This window comes from Lycium barbarum, chromosome 11 (assembly GCF_019175385.1).
Source record: "Lycium barbarum isolate Lr01 chromosome 11, ASM1917538v2, whole genome shotgun sequence".
Taxonomy (NCBI): domain Eukaryota; kingdom Viridiplantae; phylum Streptophyta; class Magnoliopsida; order Solanales; family Solanaceae; genus Lycium; species Lycium barbarum.
This window is the reverse complement of record NC_083347.1, coordinates 3,102,361-3,112,665: the sequence shown is the minus strand read 5'-3', so window position 1 is coordinate 3,112,665 and position 10,305 is coordinate 3,102,361.

The following is a 10,305-nucleotide window of genomic DNA, read 5'->3' as shown; positions in this document are numbered from 1 at the left end:
CTTTTTACTTACCACGACATAAAGAATATCAAGAGGGAATCAACTTGCATGAGAGGAGAATTAAAAAATTTAAAGTTTACGTGTTTCTATTACTATCTCAAATTAATATACAATAATATTTATGAATATCTCTCTTGATTCACATGAACCAGTAGCTTATGCTCTAGATCCACTACAATTTACACTCAGCGTATTTTTCCTATTGTAACATTTTATTCTCCAGGTTATTTGTTATACTTAAATCTAATAATATAATATTCCTTTTTACACAATTCTATTGGGAAATATGTGATTGTAAGTGACAGATTTAGAGCTTCGTCTCTGGATTCGATAGAATCCAGTAGTTTTTTTTCAAACATCATATTTGTGTTAAGAATTCATTTAATATGTATAAATAATTTATCAAGATCCTAATAAGTTGCATTTTTTCAGAATGCAAAATTCATAAACTCAAAATCTTAACTTTGCTTCTCATTGTGATGAAATGCTCTAAGAGAAATATTCCAATTAGCAAACTGCCGTAACTGAGGTTGCCTAGTAGTCCAACGGACTACCTTCCAATATAATAAATACAAATCCCTAACAAAGCTGACGATCTTATGTTGCTATCATCTTATGGTAAAACAGTTCATTAGCAAATAAAATTTCCAAAGAATAAGGTTTTCATCTTAAAGAAAATCCAACAGGGTCTTGATCAGAAGATTTGCAGAATAAAACACAAACACAAACACAAGTTGCTCCTAAATTTTGAGCAAGTTGTAGGGAATCCATAGTATCTGAATGGAAGTTTGTAACAAACAGAGGGAAAAAAAATAAGACTATGAAGTCACCTCTGATCTATTAAGTCATCCGGAAAAAGTATGAATAACATAACAAATAAGGCGAGTTATATAAATTGATAGTGTAAAAATTATTTACTGTGTTAGTGTATATTCGTTAAAACCTATTTTGAATTTTGATTATGGCCACAATTAAACTTGAGTTTTTTTTTTTAATTTTTTTTTATTACATAGGGAAAAGGCGAAGAGAATGCTACGCTATTGACTTGATTTGAACCAACCAACTTAAATGTAAAAGAGAGGGAGTTCACCGGCTAAGCTAGCTTTCAACGTAGCACCCAATTGAGCTTTCTTATTCTCTAGAAATTGCTTTTTTATTTTAATTTTTATCAACGATAATATTCTTAAAAAAAAAAACATTTTTAGAATAAAGTTGGGCATGTGTTCCTTTTTTCATAGTAGAATATCGAATAAAGTATTAAAGAATATAGAGAATAAGTTTACCTTTCAAAGATGTCGATACAATTTGTGAGAAAACATAAGAATTATGACTAATCTAGGATCGAAAACGTAGATATATTAAGATAATGGTAACTAGATTCAAAATTTAAATTTTATGAGTGTAGGATATTCCTGAAATTACGAACCATTTGAGTTATTGAATTCAAAAACACATATATAAGATTTGAATCAAAATTATTAAATGCAATCGAAGTATATCCGCCGTTGACTTTATCCCTTCTTCTATAAAAGGATAAAGGCAGCTAGCCAGCCAACTTTTTCAGGTTGAAAGAAGAAAAAAAAATACACATGTATATATTAGATAGAATTTCCTTCTTTGCACTACACTTTGATAATGTGTAATTAGTGTAATGAAAAAACCTATCGATCCCAAAAAAATACAGTGGGATGAATGAGATCCGTATGTCATTAATTAAAAGTTTTAGGTTTAAATTTCAAGCTTGCGGAATGAAGACCCCGAATAGGAAGTGTTTTCCTTTTAATAAGCCCGACACCATACATATTGGGATCAATCGAGCCAAAAGATTTCAAACACCAAATGATTAGACAACAAAACGCAGTTATAACTCATCCAAATACGCAAACATGCATATATGCACAATGCTAGGTCCTCAGCCAAATCACAATATAATAACAAAAAACAACACTAATTACAAACTAATTCTAGATCCCCCTCTTATCTTTTATACAAATATACACCACAATACTGCTAGGCACTTCTCTAAATTAAATAAATATCTTAAGATCAGAAGCAAATCTCTCTCCCCTCAAAGATTCAATTGATTCATCTCTTTGCATTTTCAATTGATTGTAGAAATTCCCAATAAATCTTTCAGCTTTATTAAACAACTCTTGCTCACTAATCTCCTCTTCCTCCTCATGATATTTCGCTTCACTACGATCCTCACCACTCCCTATGAAAAACAAACTTGGTGTTGAAGGACATTTTTGTAATTTCACTTGATTCTTGTCCACTAATTTTGTGACCCCAACAATTTTCTCAGAATCACATTTCTCAACAACTTTAGGGGCAATTATTTTTTGTTGTTGTTTAATAGTAGTATGAGGAGGAAGAGAAGAAGGTTTTTTGTCATCATTTTGCGATTTGGAGAAAAAAGAAATTAGGCCAGCATCAGCACCTAAGCATATGATGAGAATATTAACTATGAAATAAAGATAAGGGGTTCTTTGAGATGAGGATATTAGAGGAGTGATAAGTAGAAGGATAGCTATGAGTAAAAGTTTTAAAATTTGGCATTTCATAATCTTGTCCATAGAGGATCTTTTTTTGTATAAATTTGCTAGTAATTTTAAGGAATGAAAAATGTTAATGTTGGGATTAGGAGGATATTGGAGATGGCTTTGATATATAGAGGTTTACATACAAGGGCAGGTAGAACAATGTAGGGGCCTGGCCAACTTCATATTTATAACAAAAGATGAAGAGTGAAGAAAGGTGGTCTCTCTTGTCTTTATCAAATTCATAGCCCTACCAAGTAGGCGTTTGAACATAAAATATAGCTAGGTGATATTTGAAAATAGTACTAATATTTGACATTAAATTGAAAATGGATATTAACAAGTTTTAAGTTGTGTTTAGACATCCATATCAATTGAAAATATTAAACTTTTTTGGGAAAATCTTTGTTTATTGGAAAAAGTGGTTTGAACCAGATAATTTAAACTTATAAAATTCAACTTCACGTTGGAAGAAAAAATAAACTACGATGTATAACCAAATATTTTTTTTTAAATCCTGTATAAAATTACTGTTATTATTTATTTTTCCTAAATTTTTATGAAAACTTTTGGTTAAGAAATCTCCTATTTAAGAGTTGAATCCAACCGATAAGCATAGTTAGGACCAACATATCGAATGGAATATGTATGTGAAGCCAAGCATCCCAAAGTTGTTAAAATTCCTTGGTCCAAATTCCTTTTACAATTGTACTAGAAGAAAGTTGTTAAAAGTTCATAAACTATATCTAATTAAACTACGGAGCATTTCTTCACAACCGATAAACATAGGACATCATTCTTAAATAAGCAATTTCTTAATTTCTTAAGGAAGATAACATCGTAATCCCTTTCAATAATATAGACGTAAGTAACTCACACATTATCCTTTTAAGGTTTTAGATTTTCACTTACAGGAGACAAGGGAACTAAACATATTGAGGTTGACTGTCATTTTATTCATGAGAAGATTTTGGAAAACGTGATTTCTACTAGCTACGTGAAGACAAGAGAACAACTAGCTGATTTGTTCACAAAAGCGTTGAATGGAACTCGAGTTGATTACCTTTGTAGCAAGCTGGGCATGATCAATATCTATACTTCAGCTTAAGGGGGAGTGTTACAGAATCATTACAATCATTGTAGTGAATATAGATGATAGCATAGCAGATTTGTAGGGATTTAACGGATTTATAGGGATTTAAATATTTAGTTACCATAGTTAGCTTATCCTTTTCATGTATTTATACCATTGTATTCTTTGAGTAATAATATAAGTTATTCTCTCCAACTACATTCACAATATATATATAAATAATTTATCAAAATCTTAGTAAGTTGCATTTTCAAAAATGCAAAATTCATAAACTCAAAATCTCAAACTTCCCTTCTGATTGCGATGAAATGCTCTAAGAGTAATATTCCAATTAGCAAACTGCCGAATAAAGGTTGCCTATTACTCCAACGGACTACCTTCCAATATGATAAATACAAATCCCGAACAAATCTGACGATCTTATGTTGCTATCATCTCATGGTAAAATTTCCAAAGAATAAGGTTTTCATCTTAAAGAAAATCCAACAGGGTCTTGATCAGAAGATTTGCAGAATAAAACACAAACACAAGTTGCTCCTAAATTTTGAGCAAGTTGTAGGGAATCCGTAGTATCTGAATGGAAGTTTGTAACAACAGCGGGAAAAAAAATTAAGACTATGAAATCACCTCTGATCTATTTAGTCATCCGGAAAAAGTATGAATAACATAAAAAATAAGGCGAGTTATATAAATTGATAGTGTAAAAATTATTTACCGTGTTAGTGTATATGCGTTAAAACCTATTTTGAATTTTGATTATGGCCACAATTAAACTTGAGTTTTTTTTTTTTTTAAAAAGATTTTTATTACACCGGGGAAAGGGGAAGGGAATGCTACGCTATTGACTTGGTTTGAACCAACTACCTTAAATGTAAAAGAGGAGAAAAGAGAGGTTAAATGTAAAAGAGAGGCAGTTCACCAATTAAGCTAGCTTTCAACGTAACACCCGATTGAGATTTCTTATTCTCTAGAAATTGCTTTTTTATTTTAATTTTTATCAACGATAACATTCTGAAAAAAACATTTTTAGAATAAAGTTGCGCATGTGTTCCTTTTTTCATAGTAGAATATCGAATAAAGTATTAAAGAATGTAGAGAATAAGTTTACCTTTCAAAAATGTCGATACAATTTGAGAACAATGAAAACATAAGAATATGACTAATCTAGGATAAAAAACGTAGATATTATATTAAGAAAATGGTAACTAGATACACTTGTCAATATCTGGTGTCAGCTTTTAACGACTTGTTTAATTTTAGTTTCTAACTAATAATTAGTTATGTGCTAGTAGGGTGTTAATTTGTTTTACTCGTAAAGGAGAATGGCAACAAACGGATTCAAAATTTAAATTTATTTAAATTATATGCGTTTATGACATTACTAAACTTACGAACCATTTGAGTTATTAAATTCAAAAATACATATACAAAATTTGAATTAAAATTATTGAATTTGAATGAAATATCCCTTCTTCTATAAAAGGATAAAGGCAGCTAGCCAGCCAACCAACTTTTTCGAGGTGAAAGAAGAAAAAAAAAATTGAACATGTATAGAATTAGATGGAATTTCCTTCCTTATACCACACTTCTTTGATAATGTGTAATAAGTGTAACGAAAAAACCGATCCCAAAAATTACAGTGAGATGAACGAGATCCCTACATCATTAATTAAAACTTTTAGGTTCAACATTCAAGCTCGGGGAATGAGAAGCACTTTCCTTTTAATAAGCCCGACGCCATACATGTATGGATTAATTGAGCCAAAAATTTCGAATACCAAATGATTCGACAGCAAAAACACAGTCATAACTCATAACTCATGCAAATACGCAAACATATATGCACAATGCTAGGTACTCCGCCAAATTATTATAATATAACAAAACAACACTAATTACAAATTAATTCTAAAAACTCCTTTTATCTTTTATACACATGTACAACACAATATTGCTAGGCATTCCCCAAAATTAAATACAAATCTTAAGATCAGAAGCCAATCTTACTCCCTTCAAGGATTCAACTGATTCATCTCTTTGCATTTTCAACTGATTGTAGAAATTCCGAGTCCGGAGCCAAAATGGCATATTTTTATAGCAATTAGACCAAAATAGGCTGTCTTTTTTTTTTTATACCCAAATGGGTATTTCGTTGATCATTCAACGAAATACCCCAGTTACTGTTCATAGCAGCAACTCTTTTTTTTTTTTTTTTTTTTTTTTTTTTGGTATTTCGTGGATTGTTCCACGAAATAGTTTTTTTTTTTTAATTTTTTTTTGCATTTCGTGGAACAATCCACGAAATAGTTTTTTTTTTTTTTTTTTTTAAATTTCGTGAAAAAAATGATTTTTTTTTTACATATCATGACACAATCCACGAAATAGATGTTTTTTTATTTTATTTCGTGAATAAAAAAAGAAATAGGAAATTATAATTTTTTTTTTGTTTTTGCATTTCGTGTATTAAAAAACGAAATAGGATAAATTTTTTTCTAATTTCGTTCGTATAAAAAGGAAATTGGAAAATATATATATATATATTATTTCGTGTATTAATGAAGGAAATTGATTTGTTTTTTTATTTTTTTTGCATTTCGTAATCTAATGAACGAAATAGGTTTTTTTTTTTTTTTTTTGTATTTAGTGAATAAAAAAACGAAATAGGAAATTATATACATATATATATATATATATATATATATATATATATATTGCATTTCGTGTATTAAAAAACGAAATAGGAAAATAAAAAATAGGAATATATATATATATATATATATATTTGTGTTTCATTTATAAAAACATTTATATATTCACGAAATAAAAAAAATCTTATTTCGTTTTTTAATAAACGAAAAAAAAAAATAGTTGTAAAGTCAAGACATAACTTTATTTTAAATATAAATATAATTCTAAAAAATATAGGGAGAAAAACTAGTTGTAAAGTCGTCAAACTTTAGATGGTCATAACTTTGCGCTCGGACGTCCGATTTACGCGATTTTTTTTTTGATTTTGGGTATTTTTCTGAGATCTATGCACACAAACTGCCAAAAGGCGGTTTGGCCGAGCCGATTTTTAAAAAAACGCCTTTTATCACATTCAATTTCAATTTTTCCCCAAATTGGCATGAAATTTTCAGTTTTATTTACTTATAAGATGATGATACGCAATAGATTTCAACGTAAAAATCCAGGGATAATGTATCTGTGAATGTCAATTTCACTTCTGCGGTTTCAATTTTTGAAAATAAAGCTGACTAATTTTCTCGATATATAAAGTTGACTAAAATAACCTTACAGTTAAACACTAAGTTTTTTGAAAAATATATTTAAAAAAAATTAAAAAATGGCTTTTAATCAATTTGGAATATATATATATATATATATAAGATCAATTTCAAAAATATATAAAAAAAACTGTTTTTTTTTATATTTCGTGGATTGTTCCACGAAATGCAAAATAAAAAATTAAAAAAAACAGTTTTAAATTAAAAAATAAAACAGTTTCGTTAATATAAATAAAACTGTTTTTTTTTTTTTTTTTTTGCATTTCGTGGAACAATCCACGAAATATGTTTTTTTTATTTTTTTATTTTGCATTTCGTGGAACAATCCACGAAATATTTCATTGGTACATGAATGAAATATATATATATATTCCTATTTCATTTTTATATAAACGAAATGAAAATAAAATTATTTTCCTATTTCGTTTTTTAATACACGAAATGCAAAATATATATATATATATATATATATATATGTATGTATATAATTTCCTATTTCGTTTTTTTATTCACTAAATACAAAAAAAAAAAAAACCTATTTCGTTCATTAGATTACGAAATGCAAAAAAAATAAAAAAACAAATCAATTTCCTTTTTATACGAACGAAATTAGAAAAAAAATTATCCTATTTCGTTTTTTAATACACGAAATGCAAAAACAAAAAAAAATTATAATTTCCTATTTCTTTTTTTATTCACGAAATAAAATAAAAAAACATCTATTTCGTGGATTGTGTCATGATATGTAAAAAAAAAATCATTTTTTTCACGAAATTAAAAAAAAAAAAAAAAAAAAACTATTTCGTGGATTGTTCCACGAAATGCAAAAAAAAAAAAAAAAAAAAAAAAGCTATTTCGTGGAACAATCCACGAAATAGCAAAAAAAAAAAAAAAAAGAGTTGCTGCTATGAACAGTAACTGGGGTATTTCGTTGAATGATCAACGAAATACCCATTTGGGTATAAAAAAAAAAAGACAGCCTATTTTGGTGTAATTGCTGTAAAAATATGTCATTTTGGCTCCGGACTCTAGAAATTCCCAATAAATGTTTCAGCTTTATTAAACAACTCTTGCTCACTAATGTCCCCAATTTCCTCTTCCTCCTCCTCATATTTTGTTTCACTACTATCCTCACCACTCCCTATGAAAAACAAACTTGGTGTTGAAGAACATTTTTGTAATTTCACTTCATCCTTCTCCACTAATTTAGTGACCCCAACAATTTTCTCAGAAACATAATTTCCAACAACTTTAGGCGCAATATTTTGTTGTTTAATAGTAGTATGAGGAGGAAGAGAAGAAGGTTTTTTGTCATCATTTTGAGATTTGGAGAAAAAGGAAATTAGGCCAGCATCAGCACCTAAGCATATGATGAGAATATTAACTATGAAATAAAGATAAGGGGTTCTTTAAGATGAGGATATTAGAGGAGTGATAAGTAGCAGTGTTTTAAAAGGCGGGGGCGTAAGGCGAGGCGTAAGCCCCGAGGCACGAGGCGTAAGCCTCATGGGACTTTAATTTTTAGTATTTTATAAAATGATATAATTATAATAAATACTTTTAAATTGGTTAAATAACGTAAAAAATTGAAGAAAACAATAAATAAGTGATATATATATATACACATATACATACTCCACCCCCACAAAAAAACTAATTAGAACAATCTATTATACGTACTTACAAGTATAAGTGACTGCTCGTTACTTTTTTGAGATAGTAGAAGACAAGATAAATAATTGGAAAAGAACATATATTAGGCATTTTAGCAATAAAAAAAGGTCTTGACTTTTAAATTTAATGTTTCAGTTCCTTTTTAAAATATTTGAGTAATTACATGTTGACTTTTGAAAATTTGGGCATTATACTAAGGACTTATTTAACAAATTTCGTTTTAGTTTGAAGAAGTTTTCTGGACTTACGCCCCAACAAAAAAAAACTCGCCCCAAACGCCTAGGCTTACGCCCCAACAAAAAAAAAACTTGCCCCAAACGCCTGGGCGTACGCCCCAAATTGCTGGGCGTACGCCTTTGGGAACTTGCGCCCCGACCCATCGCCCCGAGGCATTTTTGGTACGTCCCGCCCCGGGGCTCGCCTCAAAAACGCCTTTTAAAACACTGATAAGTAGAAGGATAGCTATGAGTAAAAGTTTTAAAATTTGGGATTTCATAATCTTGTCCATAGAGGAGCTTTTTTTTTTTTGGTATAAACTTGCTAGTAATTTTAAGGAATGAAAAATGTTGATGTTGGGATTAGGAGGATATTGGAGATGGCTTGATATATAGAGGTGTCATACAAGGGCAGGTAGAACAATGTAGGGGCCTGGCAAACTTCAAATTTATAACAAAAGATGTTGAGTGACAAAAGGTCGTCTCTCGTCTTTATCAAATTCAGTAGCCTTACCAAGTAGGCGTTTGAACATAAAATGTAGTTAGGTGATATTTGAAAATAGTACTAATATTTGAAATTAAGTTGAAAATGGATACTTAAAACGGAAAGGGCCAAAATTACCCCTGAACTTTGAAAAATAATTTATCCATATCCTTCGTTATACTTTAGGGCCAATTATACCCTTACAGTTATACTATGGGGTCAATTATACCCTTATGTCTAACTGCTGCCACGTGGCATCATCCCAGCCCTTCAAAATTATTTTACCCTCAAATAATTTTTTACCCACTAAAATAACTTAACTCGACCCGAATTTTTTTTTCCAGCAAAAATAATACGGATAATTTTTCCAGCAAAATAAAATAAAAATAATTCCGTATTATTTTTGCTGGAAAAAAAATTCGGGTCAGATTGAGTTATTTTAGTGGGTAAAAAATTATTTGAGGGTACAATAATTTTGAAGGGCTAGGATGATGCCACGTGACAGCAGTTAGACATAAGGGTATAATTGATCCCATAGTATAACTGTAAGGGTATAATTGGCCCTAAAGTATAACGAAGGGTATGGATGAACTATTTTTCAAAGTTCAGGGGTAATTTTGGCCCACTTAAAAAGTTGAAGTTGAATCCAGAGCAGCTAATAAAAAAAAATCGAGTAGCTTGCGTGCCGGTCGTCATTGGATTGGAAAAAAGAGGGATTCTAGTTGTAAGATATCTAATGAAACCGTCGCTGGAATTGAGATCTTATTCAAAGAGAAAGATCTCAAATATCTGGAGTTTTTTTTTGTATATTATATGGATGATCCGATCCGCAAGGACCATGATTGAGAATTGTTTGATCGTCTTTCTCTGAGGAAGAGTCGAAATAGAATCAACTTGAATTCGGGACCGCTATTCGAATTGAAAATATTAAAGCTTTCTAAGAAATTTTTTGTTTTACTTGAAAAGGTGGTTAGAACCATATATTCAAACTTGAAAAATTCAAGTTCAAAGT